We start from the raw sequence: 19,596 nt of genomic DNA on the forward strand, positions 1-19,596 counted from the left end.
CAACATATGCTTTCTGACTTATATTTGCCTTTTTCAATTGTGGGTCTCACAGAGATTATAAGCTTAAAGTTGACCAAAGTTTTTCATCCGATATTGAAATACCAGGATATTCAGTTTGCTTTCAGTTACCCAGTCTTTCGAATGCTGGAGGAGTTGGCTTATTTTAAGAAGGATCAATTATTCGCAACCAGACCTGATCTTAAATTTTCAACTAATGATTTTGAGTCACTTTGGGTAGAAATGCAAAATGGATCTCCATGTAACATGTTAATGTGGTGTGATTTACCGGCATCCACATGGTAACATGCAAAACTTTATGGATTTTCTTAACTCTATTATTGAAAAGATTGATAGGGAAAATAAATTCTGCATCATCTTAGGAGACTTTAATCTTGACCTGCTTAAACTAGATTCTCCCCCTGATACAGATAATTTCTTACATACTTTGGCGTCCTTCAAATATCAACCACATATTTCACAACCTACTCGAATCATTGACCACTCCAAACTTTAATTGACAACATTTTCTTTAATTCTTGGAAACACCTCGCCTTAAGTGGAAATATTATTTATGATCTTAATGATCATTTACCTAGTTTCCTTATTATTAAAAAAATTAACCTCTTTGCCTAACAAGGTTAAGACCTGCAAAAGAGATTATTCAAATTTTGATAAATCTTCTATAATTCAAGACATCCATTCAGTTGATTGAGAAGGTGTGCTGCATGCCACTGCTAATCTCGATCCTAATAATATATTTCATTTTTTCTACACCAGCATCTCTGATATAGTTGATGTTCATATCCCTCTTATACAACTCTCTAAACGTGAATTGAGAATGAAATCTAAGCCATGGATAACCCCTGCTTTAGACGCTTTTAAAGGGTCTCAATCAATATAAAAAACAAACTTTTTAAAAAATACATTTCAACTATTTATAAGTCTGCTTATTATCACACTAAATTCAAACTCTATACTGAGAAATAGAATTAATCACCTATGAAAAGTATCTAAAAAATATTATAATTACTATTTCTATACTAATATAACTGATTCTAAGAAAGTCTGGAAGGGGATAAGACAACTTATTAATCTTAAATCCAGATCTGGCTCTACTCCCACTAAATTACTTGTTGAAGATGTTGAAATTAATGCTTCAAAGTCTAATTGACAGATGCTCTAAACAGTTTTTTTGCTAATATTGGACGTAGTCTGACAAAGAAGATTCCTACTGTAAACAAATCGCCTCTTCAGTATCTTGCAGTTCCACCCAATGACAGTTCTTTTTGTTTCCCACACCAACAGTTAAAATTGAAAATGAAATTACTAGGCTAAATGTCAATAAGTTTACAGGACCTTACAGCATACCAGTTGCCGTTTTAAAAATTACCAAACAAGTTATATCTACACCTCTAGAAATTATATGTAATGTCTCATATTCCACTGGGATTGTCCCAGATCTATTTAAAATAGCTAAAGTTACCCCTGTTTTCAAAAAGGGTGAGCAAGCAAGTTTAAATAATTATCATCCCATTTCTACTCTCTCAATATTCAATAAACTGCTAGAAAAGCAAATGCACAAGAGAATATTAGATTTCTTGGACAAGAATAAATTAATTTATTGCGAGCAGTTTGGCTTCTGTGCAAATCACTCAACTGATCATGCTATTATATAAGTATCACTGACTTGTCATGCAATTGACTGCCAGGAATTTTCTTGTGGTATATTCTTGGATTTCAGCAAAGCTTTTGATTCTGTAAATTATAATATCTTCATTGAAAAACTAGACTACTATATGGCATTCGTGGAGTAACCAAAGACTGGTTCATCTCTCATCTTGCTAACAGATATCAATATGTTTCCTTGGGGCAAACTAAGTCTGAACTGCAATCTGTCTCTTGTGGTGTTGCTCAAGGTTCAGTTCTGCGCCCCTCATTATTTCTTATCGCTATCCATGATTTTAGTAACTGCTCTGAAATTCTAGATTTTCATGTATTTGCAGATGATTCCAATCTATTTTATAAACATAAAAATCTTAAGATCCTTGAATCCAAAGTAAATAATGAACTAGTAAATATTCATACTTGGTTAAGTGCTAACAAACTTTCACTTGATATTGACAAGTCAAATTTTAACATCTTTCTCCCTCCACAAACAAAGTTACCCTTTCATGTCAACCTCCGTCTTAAATGGAATGAACCTAAACCAAGAGTCTTCAATAAAATATCTAGGTATTGTAATTGATTCTCATTTATCATGGAAAAGTCAACTAAGCTATATTGCTTTAAGATCAAGCGAAATATTGGGGTTCTTTCTAAACTTCGTTATTATGTGAATTTAGACATTTTGATTAAACTATATTATGCTTTAATTAATACATCCCTTTTTAATCTATGGTTTAATCTCGTGGGGTAACACTAATATTCTTCGACTACCCAGCCTTTGTTTATCTTACCCAGCCTTTATGTATAAATTTTACAGTAGACGCCTACCATCTGTGTTTGATACATTTTTCACTCAAGTAAATAAAAAACATAACTACAAAACTAGAAGTGCCTCGAATTTGTTCTACCAGCTATACCTAAAGTAAGAACAAATTATGGAATATTTAATTTAAGGTTTAAGAGCCCCAAAGTATGGAACTCGATAAGAAAAAATTTGAAAACCTTATCAATCTCAAACTTCAAGGAGTCAGTAAAATGCGATCTAGTTAAAGACTATTAGCTACTTAATATGTACTTATTAGCAACTTATGTACTTATTAGCAGTGTATTGTTTTCCGATTTACTGTAATCTAGTCTCCTGTTAATTTCTGTAACCTTTTCAAGTGCATCTTTATTTTGTGGTTTATAATTATATAGCTGTTACTATTTGCCATAGACATTGTGCTCTTCTTATATATTAGTGTTTAGTATTCATAAATAACTCTAACTATTTTAGACTTCCTTCATATCTTATAAACTTCGTTTCTTTTTTCTTTTTTCTTGTGTGTGTGTGTGTGCATTTGTGCTTCAATCTTCTTGCTGACCTGTATTTTAACTTTTATTTAATGCTGATGTTAACTAGCTGCCCGTCTCCGCTAGACCCTATCGTTATTCCAGGCTGCTAGTACTCCAATTTTATTTCTGATGATTTCTTTTAGTTTTATAACTTTTTTGCTTAGAGTAAGTATGAATGCGAGTACAAATAAAGATTATCCGTGAACTTGTGCAAATGACGTTTAGTTCAAATCTTTTTTTTCTTTTTCGATTCAAACTCGAACATTCTAGTGTAAAAAGAAACGTGAAATGTTACAGCTTACTCTCGTAAACTGGCAAACCCATTTCATGAGAGGCTAATCTGGATTTGTTTGAAACAAGAATTAGTGGGATTTTTAAATTTTTTTGTCTCGCTCCAGCTCCCTTTTTGTACTTAGCATCACACGCGCTGTGTCCCTATTTCATCCCTATCCACCTACGCTCGTACATTGCTGCAGATTTCTCTTTTGTGTTTCAATAAATTTGTGTAGCTGGTAATCATGTGAGTTAAAGCGATCTATTGTATGAACCATCTTCTCCTAATTACTTGACGTTGTGGAAATAGAAGCATCGTAGAGGACATCACGAGATGAACACGTCTCGCTGCTTTCGAAATATTTGGTTCTCCTTCGCGTTTCCGTCGATGATTTCAGAACTGAACCACTTTTCTTCTGTTCAGTACAAATTAGGAGCTTGCCTCATAAGTTTTTAAAACTTCTTGGCCTCGGTATATTTCATGAATTCTCATAAAGTGTTAAGAAATTCATCGAAGGGAACGTTCGAACAATTTTGACAACTTACCAATAATAATGTGGTAGTCTTCCTGCTCGTCTGTTCGATCCGAACTGCAAATGATAAAGCCAACAGATTTGTTGCTTTCTTAAAACTCTTAAGCATATTATTCTTTACCAGCTGACCATACTGACTTTTTGGAAAAAAAAAAGTATTGGACAAAAGTTAAGTTCATACTGTTTTGCGTTGGACTTATTATGCTCACTGTTCTCAACTGACTGTCGGTTACAATGGAAGATTCCGTTTTTCGACGTTAGTATCGATAGTTCATACCGACGAGAGCATATTTTTCCGCTAATTTTTCAAAAAAAGCGGAAAAACTCATTATCACTTCATAACACTGTAGAAATAGGAAATCTTGACCCGAAATATAAACCCGGTGTCATTTCTTTCTAGGAATTTCCTGTCTAGTGTTCAACCTCGATGGTTTTTCATTTCATCCATCGTATGTGCTGATCATCTGGTTGGATTTTGTAGTTTTTCTTTTGGTGCAGAGGTTAGTCAATTGTTTCTATGTTTAACAGCTAGAGTAGAGGGTGTTTTGATTGGTCCTAAGCTGATGTTTGCACGCACGAAGGGACTCGACTAGTACTTACTACCGGTGCAATCTGTTATTTGTTACAATTGACGTTACGCTACTTAATCACGAGATAAAAGTGCTCTGCTCCCTAAAAAGAATCGTGGTTTGTTAAGTGACGGTTTAAAAACTCAGTAGCCCGGCAGGTTTTCTATGCTTTAAAAGAATGAAGTCTTCATGTGAGACTTGTGGTAATGAAACACTCTTTCCTTAAGTTCAGGGACACGAATGACGCGTGAGAAAACTTCAACATTTGAGTTAAAGTTTTAAGAATTGTCTGAAGGAATTTGTGTGTTGATAGTCGCAAGCCTTAACAGCCGACTGCGCCTCTCTTTGAAAACGAAAGCGCAACGCGGAAGAACAATATGGCCAACACATCTACGAATTTTATGGTTTCATGATCCCTAAGTTAATTAATTTTGTTGATTTATTTGCTGCGTTCTCTGTGTCTTTCCTCCATAAGCAATCTTAAATATTCTTAAATTATCACGTCCTTAAATACCAACCCAAGCAAGAATGTTCCCTATGTCTGCATACTAGCTATTTTTATAAGAAGGTTGGTCTTCGAAATCACTTCCACCTAGAAAACATTTTCTTGGCCTCTCAACTGTTGCGTTACTTGTTACTTGTAGATAATTTTAAAAATGTTGCTTAATTTGTCAGTCGTGCCACAATATCACTCCATGAGCTTGCTTTGTGTCTTCGTCGTTTTGCTTCAATACACGGCGCTAAGGATGGGTCGATACGGATTTTCCGAATCGATACGATACCGAGTAAGAAATTGACATTTTTCTCCGATATCAATACTGTGACATCATTGAGTCAAATGGTCATTCAGGTGGTTTGATTGGTAAAAATATTGAGTTATCTTGCACTGTTAAAGTTATGCAGCGTTCAGTGCTTTATACAAGTGTCAATGAGACAGTTAAAAGTTTAAAATTGGATGAACGACTCGATACTCAATGCTTAATGCCCGACCCCTTGCAATTCCCGACCGCTGGCAATTCACTACAATCTGTTACTCGTGTGCAATGTTTACAACTCATAACATTTTTAAAGTAAGAAATCGTGACTCGAGATTTAAAACCCTACGTCATTTCTTTCTAGGAATTTCTTTTCAAGCGTTCAACCTCGCTGGTTTTTTATTTCAGCTGTGTTATATGCTGATCACCTGGTTGGATTTCGCGGTTTCACTTTTAGTGAAAGGCTTTTTAACCACTTAACTCCCATGAGTGACAAAGACAGAATTCTTCCCTACAATATCAATACGCTATCAGGCAGACACGTTACGGTCATTTAGGGGACTATTAGTTGATTTAATGACAAATTCTCCCTGCTAATGAGATCTTCGGAATGAAAGGATTAACTGATATCTACACGGTTAAGAACAACTTCTTCAATAGTTCTTATGCTGTACTGAAAATTCGCCCCAGGCCTCTTTTTCACTAAACTTTTCACGACTCTCGAACGACTGATTTGGACTCTGATGGAAAGGCTTTTGTGCTGAAGCAAAGGCAATTCTTTTAAGGATTTAGAAAGCAGTTTTCCTGGAATCGTTGAAAGAACTGCTTTGGGACACTACTTAATATCGTCACCAGTATAAACAGGCCTACATTAAACACTTAATGTACTGTCCCGAGGGAAACAGGTAGCTTTGTTTCCCCGAGAGTCCTGATGTTTCCCTCGACTTCATCTCGGGAAACATCAAGACTCCAGGGAAAACAAAACTAACTAGTTTTCCAAGAGACGATACATTAAGTGCTTTGTTACATATTTAGACTTTCCCTTATAAAATTATATGACAAAAACATGCTGTTGTATTCGGCGCGCGAGCAACAACTGTGCATTTGTATCTCGGTCGGGAGACATTTGTGTTTGGTCAGAGGCACTTTGACCAAGAATCAACCAATCACAGCGCTCGTTTTGTTGGGTGAAAGTCTAGGTATATATTTGGCGTCTAAACATGACCTTAATATGTGACGTTATCTTTTTGTGAGAGAAAGGTTTCTCGCCAGTATCGGTTATTATTTGCTGTTTTTCGAGACAATTTCGCAAATTAGATATTGATGATAACGGCGTCGCTATAATCACTGATGCGGAAACGGAAGAAACGAACGATGAACCATTGTGTTTTATGTGACGACTTCAATTTCTCTTAAAAGCTTTTTCTTACCTTAGAATATTTTAAACTTTAGTTTGGATTTTTTTCAAATTTGAATTTGAACATTCTAGGAAGTATGAATCGTATTGGATTGACGTCAATTGAAGAATGCTGATGCATTAAATGAATCAGTCGTAATAAGTTTCCAGTAGTTACTAAGCTAATACTGCGTCTGAATAAACGCTGGGATTGGCCGAGCCAGCATCAGGTCGCTAAGGGGCATGTTGTTTCGCGCGGCCTCGATCTATGTTGTTGTTGTACGAGATGCAGAGCTAGAAGGGCTTCTTAAACTCTCTTTGAAATTGTGTTCTTGCAAAGCGTTCTTCTTTTCACGATGGGTCGGAGGAAACCTTTGATCTGTGTGGGATTGTGAAAGTGACCATATCGTATCACATTGCAATTTACTTTATCCCCCCAAAAAGCCCTGGCGGTGAATTTTCTTCAGTCCCCCTTCCCTCCCCTCCCCCCTTTTATACTCCGTCTGAGGTGATAGAGTATAAAGGGTGAGCACAAACTTACCAGTTAACAAATGCATACTACCATTTTCAGTTGAGTGAGAAGCGACGAAAGTTTGGCAAGCAAGTTTTGAGGTTATAATCTTGTCTTTGTTTTTGTTGTTTTTGAAATGTCGTTTGACTTTTTTTTGTTGTTTTTGAATTGTCGTTTGAGTTCTTTTGCCGACCTTCCAAGAGAGTCTCAATGGGGCGGGGGAGGGGGGCTTCACGTTAACGGCTGACGGTTAAAAATAAACTATTTTAACGGTTGACGGTTAATTTTTTGGACTGTCGTTTATAAAACGAACTAAACGGTCATAATTGGCAGTAATTTTTCATAATGAAGTGTTTGTATAGAACTGTTAATTTGTAACACCTATTTTTTATAACTGACTAACGTTTTACAACACCGGAAGTCAGTTCGGTCGCTGACAGGAGTTAAAAGACTTACATAAATGTATTTTTGTGAAATATCAAAACTTTTATCTATAAACAACATAAATTTAGCTCAATAAGGCAATCATTTAGTTCTTAATAAAGGATATCTAAGGCATTTAACGGCTAACATTGGCTTGCTTATTTGACGGTTGACGATAAAAATATTGAATTTTTGACGGTTGACGGTTAATATTTTGGCCATTTGACGGTTGACAGTTAACCCCATTGAGACTCTCTTCCAAGTTTGACAGTTGGCGACGCACAGCTCTTGAGATTTGGTTACCAAACGAAGAAATTTGTCCCACACAAATTTACTGTCAAATCCCCGTCCCCAAACTTTGTCCGTGTCTCACTCAACTTAATCGTAGCCCTCCCCTCAATGGAATCTATTTAAAAATGGCCCTCCCCAAAGTGGAGCTCAAAAAATTGTCACCCTCTCCCCAAATATAGTGGCCCTCCCCGCACCCCTCAATAAATTATGACCGGTCCCTCAGTGGTCTGTTTTCTGACTTTATCAATCCACATGAAGTCCATCTCCTGCCAACACCTTACAACAGCTGTTCGAGAACAATACGTACAATACCACAACAATTAAAAAGCCGGAAATTCATCACGCGAAACAAAATGGTTCACGAATCACGTTTATTAAGCTCTTAATTCGCGGGCCACGTTAGTAAAAAAATTCGTTCGATTAACGAGTAGATAAAAAATAAAATCACGATTCACGAGACAAAAATTATCCAATCACCCTTCACGTAAAAAGTATAGGGGACCCTCTAGGTAGCGTGAAAAACTTTATTGTGTTCGAGACTTCGGGAGTATTCGTCTTATTGCGCATGTGCACGGCTAGATCTGGCGAGTATCAAAAATATGAGTTTATCTCGGCCCTAAATATCTGTGACAAATCGGCACCACAAAGGTGGGCGCCCTCCAACACAGACAAAACACCAAGCACAAACGAACCCGAGAAGACACGCCATAACACAACTAAACGTAGGCCTACAAATATCTATTATCCTAATTAAAACAATAGAGCAACCAACAAAAACGACAACACAATGAACTGAATTATTTATCCTAATTAAATTTACAGAAAATATAATAATTTAAACTACAGTACACTAAAACTATTTACAAGAGTAATTACTATTAAGATAAAAAAAGGTAGGTTTTTTTTTTTTTGGTTCAGTTCTGTTCACCTTCGCGTCCTGTGCTTGACCTGTTCTTAACAACCACGTTTCACCACCAAACGACACATAAACCAAACTCACGATTCACAAACCAATCTTCGCGTTTAACAACCCACACTCGCGTTTAACAAACCAAACTCAACTCACGTTTTACGCAGCTAAACGTAGTAGTCTCCGATTTAACGTAACTCGGTCCTCGCCCAGATTTTTCCTTCATTTCCCTTGTCTTCACTGGCTTTCCCTTTGACAGAAGATAACCTTCTCCTTTTCCTTCTTATGCGTGTTTTTTTTTTTTCTGCCAGCTTCTCGGCAGGCGCAAGCCCCCGGGAAATAAATTCTTTGTCGTGTGAAAGGACGAATTTTTTCTGAATGACTCTCAGTGATTGAAACGTGCCCCGAACGAGTCTCTGTAACTTTTCCAACCTTCGCCGCCGGTGACCTTCTCCCTCTCAAAAAAAAAAAAAAAAACACACACACACCGTAACCACCCGAATCCTTAAATACATGTGGACGCAAGGTGCCAGAAAAGAATAAGGAAAACAATTTGATATATACAATAAAGGTTAATTATACAACACATTACACAAGTGAAGAATACAAGTTATGTAACAGATACAAATATCACCCACAACATTGATCCTAAGAGAATAAAATAATTATTTACATATCCCTAAATAAATTCTTTAGCGCTTTCATGACAATATCATTGAACCTAAGCAAGAATTTTCTTTATGATAGCATACTAGTTATTTTTACAGGTCGGTTGGTCTTCGGAAATTACTTCCACCTAGAAAATATTTTTTTGATCTCTCAACTTGTGTTGCGTTATTTGTAAGTTGCAAATAGTTTTTAAAATGTTTAATTTATCGTTCGAGCGACCATATCACTTCACTGGCTTGCTTTGCGTCTTAGTTGTTTCGCCTCAATACACGGCACTTAGGATAGGCCGATACGGATTTTCCGAATCAATACGTTACCGTGTAAGGTATTGGACGTTTTTCTTCGATATCGATATTGTGACGTCATTGAGTCAAATGGTAGTTCCAGTAATTTCATTGGTAAAAATATAAGGCTATCTTGCACTGTTAAACTACGCAGTGTTCAGTGCTTTAGAGAAGTGTCAATAAGACAATTAAAAGTTTAAAACCAGATTAAGGACTCAATGCTTCATGCTCAATGCCCGACCCCTTGTCAGCGGTTGGTCGCTGGCAATTTCCTACAGTCCGTCACTCGTGTGCACTGTTGTTTATTTCTCATAACATTGTAAAAGTAAGAAATCTTGACCCGAAATGTAAAACCCTGGGTCATTTCTTTCTAGGAATTTCTTGTCAAGCGTACAACCTCGCTGGTTTTTTATTTCACCTGTGGTATATGCTGATCACCTGGTTGTATTTTGCGGTCTCACTTTTCGTGGAGATTTAAGGTAAAATTTTTGTTTCTGTCCTTGTCAGTTAGAGTAAAGGGCTTCTTAATTATTTAACTCCCATGAGTGATCAAGACAGAATTTCTCCCTACCATACCAATACACTATCAAGCAGACACGTTATAGTCAATTAGAGGACTTAGTTGATCCAATATCAAATTCTCCCAACTGACATCGTAAGAATTGTGCAGCAGAGAGTAAAGAGAATTGCTAATGAGATCTTGGGAATGAAAGGATGAAGTGATCTCTACATGGTTAAGAGCGCCGAACTTTTCATCAACGAACCTTATACCTCGGCTCCAATAGTTCATATGCTCATTGAAAATTCGCCCCAAGCCTCTTACCACTAAAGTTTTCAGGAATCTGGAACGACTGATTTCAACTCTGATGGAACGGCTTTTGTGCAGAAGCAAAAGCAATTCTTTGAAGGATTTAGGAAACATTTTTCTTGGAACTGTCGAGAGAACTGCTTTGGAACACTACTTAATATCAGCGCCTGTATAAACAGGCCTACTGATTATACACTTAATGCATGGTCCCGAGGGAAACAGTTAATTTTGTTTCCCCAAGAGTCCTGATTTTTCCTTCGACTTCTTTTCGAAAAACATCAGGACTCGAGGGAAAACAAAGCTAACTGGTAGAGAGGCATGGTACGTTATTGATCATGAACAAGTTTATGAAATCAAGTTCATAGAGAAAGATGCTTTAATTCAGGTTACTTTATGATTTTATAGCGTGTCCAGGTTACTGTGCAGCTTAAACATCTTGCGGGAATTAACTTGTGGATTGGCCTTTTTGCTTTTCGATTTGTTCTTTAAGTTTTGTTTGCTGGGTTTTATACTCGTGCGTTTTTCGTTTGTTTCTTTACTATTTACTTTAAATGACATTTATTATCAAAGGAAATAAATTAATTTATGCAGCCTGCGCCGCGACTTATCATTATCCCGGATAGGTTACATCCGGGACTTATAATAGCAGATACTTAAACGTCCGAATATTTGATTTCGGGCCTCTTTTAGTCAATCTTCGGTGCAGGGCAAACATTCCCCACCCTCTTAACCCACCCATTGTTTTCGAGCATTCTCATAGGTGCGTTGAGTCCTCATTCGATGGGTGTTTGCCTTTACCTTTGCTGGGATTAGGTTTTTATTTCCGGTTTCACTGTAATTCGATTTGGTATTAAAAATAAACTGCCACTCAACTGAGTGGCCAAATTACGGCAAATAAAGGTTGTCCGTTTAATTCTCCCAGCAAACCGTGCTCATCCCTAGCAATGCACAGTGTACACCACTTGGTTATTGGCAAGCGAGCAAGAGGCATAAATGAGTTTTACAGGATTTTTTCTTGATTATGCTCATCGTGGTACAGAGATTACTATTATTAAATGAACAAAACCTTGTAGTAATGATAGAACTGCGGCTATGATTTAAATAAAAGAACCTTTGAAAAGATCTAATAATTTTATATCCCTATTCCGCAATGGGAAAGCTTTTTCAGGGACATATGGTTCTGATCGAAGATTAACGCTAAATATATCGCAGAATGCAAAAAAAGTGGATATTTCATTAAAAAATTGTATGTTAGGATAAATTAAGCAGAGACTTTCACTTTTACTAAAGAGACCATCACCAGCATATCACACATTATCTCTTAACTGTTCCCTCTTCTCACTCGGACGAGATATTATTGAACTCGGATCCGTCAGCGAACAAGAAGTGTTCTGTATATTCCATAGGTACTGAATACCTATTTAAAAGCGAAGGCAATTTTAAAACACATTTTCAGAACATCAAATGGAGAGAACACCAGCGCATAGAATAAGCTCGCAGAAAAGCTACTTCAACTTTCAACTAATTAAATATAAACATTCAAGTTCTCAATACAATATACATCAAAGGTTGGTATAAATAGTTGATTAATCTACTTGCAGTTCTGACATTGCCTTAGTAACTTTGTTTTATATGTACACAAGGATATAAAACACTCTTCTCACAGAGCATATGTCAATTGCAAGTGAGTTTAATTGCAAATGAGTTTGGTGTAACTGTGTTGGTTTAATCCAATTTTATGAGCCTTTTTGAAGATCTGATATATTTTATTCAGCTAGCATGAGGTAAACTCAGCCCATTTACAAAAATGAAAAATTTGTCAGTGATTTTGATTCACAAAGATATTTCGCGCGCAAAAACATGTTTGACCTATTGAGTGGTCGTTTACTATGCCTTCGTAATGTAAAGGACGTCTTGAATAGGTAAAAAAAATAACGAAAATCATTGGTGCTTTTGTTCTGGTTTTAGCAGACTACGACAAATCGACACATTTTAATTACTAACACACTAACAGAGGGCCTGATTACATAAGCCGGGCTGGCTCGATTTTACCGAGATCTTGGCGCGTTTATAATCAACTTTGTGATTCCAAGTCAAACGAGCCAGCCTGGTTAGCCGTAATGCTGGTTTTGAGATATAAAGGATTTAGAGGATGGGAGGGAGGTTCAGAAAATCAGAAAATCAGAAATTTTGAACCATAAGAATATCGTAGAACCCTAGCAAGACCTTAGGTAAGTTTTACTGAGATACAAAAAACATCCTTCAACCCCCCTCTCCCCCCCCCCCCCCATATTCTTGTAGGCGACAAATAATGACCGTTCCTTAAAAAGCATTCACCCCCCTCTTCAAAAAAGAAAACAAAAAAAAGGCAAAAATATCTCTCTTCGAACAATAATGTTACCATATTGTGTCGTTTATCGATTCGGGCATTTATTTCCAAGAGTTTTCTTTTCTTTTCTTTTTTTTTTTATATTCTTTAAGATATTTCAATGCAAAATTTGCCACAGTGGTGGAAAAAAAGGGTGCGAGAGCAAAAATGAGCATAATTCTCCCGCGTGTGAAAGTTTGCTGGGCGTTCTCATGATAAAATAATTTCAGTGGTTAAATAGTTAGAAAAGTAATTGGAAGATTTGAAGTTTATAAAGCAACAAATGAACAGCTTTCCAACTTTCGGTCTTTCTTCCAAAGATGGTGATTCAGTTTAAGGCATATTTAACAAGAGATTATTCAGGTTTATAATCTCTTGGACATAACAAACTCCTCTTCTGAGTTTTCTCGAAGAATGGCATTAAATAAATGTAACTTTATAAAATTCATTTCATTAAACGAATATAGATTTCTAAAATTTCCTGATTACGCAATAAGTCACTTTGATGAGAAAGTAAACTGTTGAATTATTGGGCATTTTCAAATCTGTCTTTGTTTTGCTGCAGCGGTGGCCACATGTTATCCCTATCTTAATTTGGTACCCAGATCCCACTGTGTGACTGTAACCTCTTGGCCATGAATGGTCTGGGTACGAGGATTGAGATACTATATCGTACACAGACCTTTTACATTACATTTACACCATAGCATCTGGGTACAAGATTAACCCACCCTCACATAGATATCCGTAGAACTGAGCGGGCAGAGGAAATGTCCTACCCCTAACTCCCACTTAGTGAACCAGGACGGCGCTCTGAGATTTGAACTCTTTTCTGATATAAATTTCTCTTGTGTTCCGATAAATTTGCATGGCTCTTATCGCGTGAGTGAAAGCAATCTATTGTATTAACCATCTCCTGATAATTACTTAAAGTTTTAATAATAGAGGCATTGTAATGAACATCACGAGATGAACACGCCTCGCTGATTTTGAAATATTTGGTTTACCTTCGCGATTCTACCGAAGATTGCGGAATTCAACTACTTTTCTTCTGTTAATTGAGATTTTGGGAGTTCAACTCGTCAGTTCCCAAAACCTGTGATCCGGTAAGTCTCGTCGATTCTTATTTTTTCTCAAGGATTTGAATGGAACGCTCGGACAATTTTGGCATACTTTGTATCTTAAAATTCAGTAGTCGATTTGAGCTCGGTTGACTCAAACTGATGACACTTTCCCTTGGCTCAAATTTACCCTAATAACTCTAAATATAGGTAATAAAATAATTTGGATATATCAACAAAGTTGAAATGGTAAATTGGCCACCGTAACGATTACTAAAGCTAACGTTTCGAGCGTTAACCCTTCGTCGGAGCGAATAGAGGAATTGTGGGTAGTGTGTGCTTTGAAAGGCAGAAAATGGAGCTACGTTAACTTTAGGTAGGTGTCTGAACAGAGCCGATTGACACGTCCCAACCTTTACTCGTGATCGATAAGAACGTGGTAACATCTATGAAAACGTGACACATTTAGCTAAACCTTCTAAAGTAAACGTTCTTATGCGGAACAAACTAAATGTGTGAAACGACTCTCGATCGTGCAAGAAGTGTATACATGATTCGTTATTAATTATGATAGAACAACTGCAATTCAACTCCAGTCCCGATACCTCGAACATTCGCTAACCCGAATCCATTTACGTCTCCCCGAATTACGAGGATACTATTGTAGATTGGTAACTGGAATAGTGGTTAGATGTAGATATACATACAGTTACTTTAGTCATCATTACGGATGCAAGTTACTTGCTCTGCTGGGTCAAGTAAACAAATTATAAACAACATCTCACAACGGCTACTTTATAGAAGAAATTTCAAATTAGTACTCGATAGTTACTGGATATGATAAATAAAATTCAGAAACGATTTCTGCAGACTAGTGCCGGCTGTTATTTGTTGTTTTTCAAGACAATTTTGCAGATAAGATATTGATGATAATGGCCTCGGTATGATCACTGATGCGCGGAAAGGAAGAAAAGATCGATGAACCACTGTGTTATATGTGACGACTTAAATTGCTCTTAAAAGCTTTTTCTTACATTAAAATATTCTAAAAGTTTTTTTCGGAATTTTTTTTTTAATTTGAATTTGAACATTCTTGGAAATGTAGATCGTATTGATCTGATGTCATTTGAAGAATGTCGATTCCATTAAATTAATTAATGGTAATGAGTTGCCAGTAATTACTCGACTTGGCTAATACTGCGTCCAAATGATTGCTGGGATCGGCCGAGCCAGTACCAGGTCGCTCAAGCGGCATGTTGTCTCGCGCGGCCTCGATCTTTGTTGTATGAAATGCAGAGACATAAAAGCTTCCTTAATTTTCCTAAAGTTGTGTGTTTTCAAACCTTTCTTCTTTCCGTGATGGGCCGAGGAAATCGTTGATCTGTGTGGGAATGTGAAAATGACCGTATTGTATCACAATAAAATTTACCTTATCCCCCCATAAAGCTTTACAATATTCTTATGATCCCCACTCCCCACATCAGCGAGTAACTGGAAGTCAATTTTATATAGCCCTCCCTTTATACTCTGTCGGAACCCCCTCAAAAACTAAATTTTGTGACTATAAATTCACAATTAGGTGTTTCTTAAAGTATAAGTATGTAACGATAGTTTCAATTTGGTCTAATTCATCTGTAAAGGCCCGTTAAATGCATGGTTTCAACATCTGCCTCGACATGTACTTAACACTTTGTTGAACCAAATGTTCGGTGCGTTTGAACAGGTCGTCCAACATTGTTGAAAACGTAAAAAGTGTTAAAACCTTGTTAAAAGCGCGTTGAATCAAGTTTAAATCAGTTCAAACTTTCATTCAACATCGACTCAACTTTTCCTTTATAAAACCATTTGAAGAACTTTTAAGGGCCTCTGAAAGGTCACCGCACAAATTTGTTTTTGCGTTCAATATTTGCTCAACATCCGTTCAACATTTGTGGAACGAATATTAGTGAAAAGTTAAAACCGTTTAACCGGGCCTTAACTCTCGCATCTGTTTGGATCAATGTGAGCAACTTCGAGGTTACCCCTCCCCCCCCCCCCCCCAATGAGCCTTACAGTCACCCTTACTTGTAACGAGTCGACTTTTGCTGGGAAGGGTGGGTGTGCAGTTTCTGTAATTCCGTTACTCGCACGAAATATCGTTTACACTTCATAACACTGTAAAAGTAAGAAATCATGACCCGAGATTTAAACCCGGGGTAACTTTTTTTCTAAGAGTTCCTTAATTAAGCGTTCACCTGATTGGATTCTGCGGTTTCACTTTACGTTAATATTAAAGGTTAAATATTTCTCTTTCTGTGCTTGCTAATTAGAGTAAAGGGCTTTTTAAACATTTAACTCCCATGAGTGATCAAGACAGAATTTCTCCATACAAAATCAATACACTATCAAGCAGACACGTAATAGGCATTTAGGGGACTATTAGTTGATTCAATGCCAAATTCTCTCAACTGACATCGTACGAATTGTATGGCAGATAGTAAAGAGAATTACAAATGAGATCTTGGGAATGATAGGATTAAGCGATCTCTACACGGTTAAGAGCTCCGACCTTTTTATCAGCGAATCTAATACCTCGGCTCCAATAGTTCATATACTATACTTAAAATTCGCCCTAAGATTTTTTCCACTAAATTTTCATGAATCTCGAACGACTGATTTCGACTCTGATGGAAATGCTTTGGTGCTGAAACAAAAGCAATTATTTTAAGGATTTAGAAAGCAGTTTTCCTGAAATCGTTGAGAGAACTGCTTTGGAACACTACTTAATATCGGCGCCAGTATCAACAGGTCTACATTATACACTTAATGTATTGTCCCGAGGGAAACAGGTAGCTTTGTTTCCCCGAGAGTCCTGATGTTTCCCGCGACTTCATCTCGGGAAACAACAAAGTCTTTATTCGCACTATTTCAAGAGGTTACTACAGATTACAAAAGTCAGAATATATAAGAAACAGTAAATTACATCAATAATCAAAAGTAAAATGTGCACAGTGACCAAAGTAGCATAGCTTTCGAATTGGCCACTGTCACGTGTAATTAACTGGTGTATCTTAACATTTGCACATGACTTACTTTACTTTAATTCTATATTTACACTTACCAAGGTATTTATACAAAGTTAATATTATAAACAAAGAGAAAAGAGAAATGAGTAAACAAGTAAATAAATAAATAAAAATTAAATTAAGTTTAAAGAAGGAGAATTAATTTTTTTTTTTACATTGCAGTTGTATAAGTACTCATACTAAAGGTGCCAAAGCAACAAGTATTGGTTGATACGTGAATTTTAATGAATCAAAAACTCAAAGGCTAAGAACAAAGAAACTAAAGTAAACTGAATCAATGCATTCTAAGAAGCAGATTGCGATTTTAGAAGATATAGCTTGAATTATTTGGAGAAGCGATAATAACATAATTTTTTTAGATGTAGTGGAATAGCCTCTCATATTTTCGATGCAATGAAAGTAAAAGTAGAAGCTCCATACTTGTTATGTATTAGCGGCCTACGGAAGTTAAGGTTAGATAAAAATCTAGTGTAATGGCTATCGAAGTCAGAAGCTAGAGGCAGAGTTCAAGAAAAATCTTGCCGGGATGCCTGTTGGATTGTTAATTATTTTATGTGCAAAGAGTGCTACACGAGCACGCGGCCCATAGCCACGAGCTGATATGTCAATTTACAACATAGTAACGGTTAAACGTTTAGGAAGCGGGAGGGACACACAGTGCTCGTTTAGTTGAGTGAAAGTCTAGGTATATAACAATATTTAATATTTCTCGTAAAAAGGTTTGGTGTCTAAACATGACCCTTAATATGTGATGTTATCTTTTTGTGAGAGAAAGGTCTCTCGCTAGCTATAGTGTCGGTTATTATTTGTCGTTTTTCAAGACAATTTCGCAGATTACATATTGGTGATAACGAACTCGGTATGATCACTAATGCGGAAACGGAAGAAAAAAAATGATGAACCACTACCTCGTTTTATGTGACGACTTAAATTGCTCTTACAAGCTTTTTCTTACCTTAAGATATTTTAAAAGTTTTGTTCAGATTTTTTAAATTTGAATTTCAGCACTCTTGGAAACTTGAATCGTATTCGATTGACGCCAGTTAAAGACTGTTGAATCAATTAAATGAATTAGTGGTAACGAGTTGCCAATACACGAATTGGCTAATACTGCGTCTAAATGAACGCTGGGATTGGCTGAGCCAGTACCAGGTCGCTTAAGGGGTATGTTGTTCCGCGGCCTCGATCTTTGTCATTGTTGTAAGAGATGCAAAGCCAGAAAAGCTTGGTAAACTCGCTTAGAAATTGTGTGTTTGCAAACCGTTCTTCTTTTCATGATGGGTTGGGGAAATCTTTTATCTGTGTGGGAATGTGAAAATGACCGTATTTTATCACAGTACAATTTACTTTATCCCCCCAGAAAGCTCTGGCAGTGAGTTTGCTACAGTCCCACTTCCCTCCCCTCCCCCCTTTTGTACTCTATCGCAGACGAAAGAGTATAAAGGGAGAGCAAAAACTTACCAGTTAACAAATGCGTACTACCATTTTCAGTTGAGTGAGAAGCGACGAAAGTTTGGCGACCCAGTTTTGAGGTTAAAATATTATTTTTGTTGTTGTTGTTTTTGATATAGGCGACGTTTTTTTCCAAGATGGGGGTCACGTTGACGGTTAACGGTTTAAAAGAAACCCCTGTGACAGCTGACGATTAAATTTTAGGTCATATAACGGTTAACGGTTAATTTTTTGGAATGTCGTTTATAAGACCAACTAAACGCGCAAATTGGCTGTCAAATTGGGCTGTCATTTTTCATAATGACGTGGTTGTTTAGAACTGTTAATTTGTAACACCTATTTGTTAGAGATGACTATCGTTTTTCGACACCGGAAGTGTTTGCACACCGGAAGTCAGTTTGGTCGCGAAGTTAAAGGACTTACCTAAATGTATAAACAACAGATGTTGACCCCAATTTAGGCAATCGTTTAGTTCTTAATAAAGGATGTCTAAGACATTTAACGGCTAACATTGGCTTGCTTATTTGACGGTTGACGATAAAAATATTGAATTTTTGACGGTTGATGGTTAATACTTTGGCCATTTGACGGTTGACAGTTAACCCCATTGAGACTCTTTTCCAAGTTTGACAGTTGGCGACGTACAGCTCTTGAGATTTGGTTACCAAACGAAGAAATTTGCCCCACACAACTTTACTGTCAAATCCCCGTCCCCAAACTTTGTCCGTGTCTCACTCAGCTTATAATCGTAGTAAATGTTTCGACAAGTTTAAAAGTTCTTAGTCCTTCAGTAGAAAAGATAAACAAACTGTTACAATTAACTGACTTAACTAATAGGGAGATTGCTTTTGAAAGGGTCTGATTGAATATGGCCGTTCCAATGGAATATACTGAGGAGCAATTAAATTACTACAGGATCTGTTACATTTTCACCGATGTACTAGAAATGTATAAACAACAGATGTTGACCCCAATTTAGGCAATCGTTTAGTTCTTAATTAAGGATATCTGAGACATTTGACGGCTAACATTGGCTTGCTTATTTGACGGTTGACCATAGAAATATTGAGTTTTTGACGGTTGACGGTTGATATTTTGGCCATTTCACGGTTGACGGTTAACCCCATTGAGACCCCCTTCCAAGTTTGACAGTTGGCGACGCGCAGCTTTTGAGATTTGGTTACCAAACGAATAAAACTGCCCCTGACAACCTTATGGTCAAATCCCC

The 19,596-nt window shown here is 36.8% G+C and overlaps 1 long non-coding RNA gene across 1 annotated transcript in view; it reads right to left on the bottom strand.

Moving 5' to 3' along the window:
* LOC148730197 (uncharacterized) overlaps window positions 1-19,596 on the bottom strand; it is a 71,284-nt gene that overhangs the window by 9,918 nt on the left and 41,770 nt on the right. The gene's annotated exons all lie outside the window — the stretch shown is intronic.

The sequence above is a fragment of the Stylophora pistillata genome, chromosome 5 (genome assembly GCF_964205215.1).
Source record: "Stylophora pistillata chromosome 5, jaStyPist1.2, whole genome shotgun sequence".
NCBI classification, from domain to species: Eukaryota; Metazoa; Cnidaria; class Anthozoa; order Scleractinia; family Pocilloporidae; genus Stylophora; species Stylophora pistillata.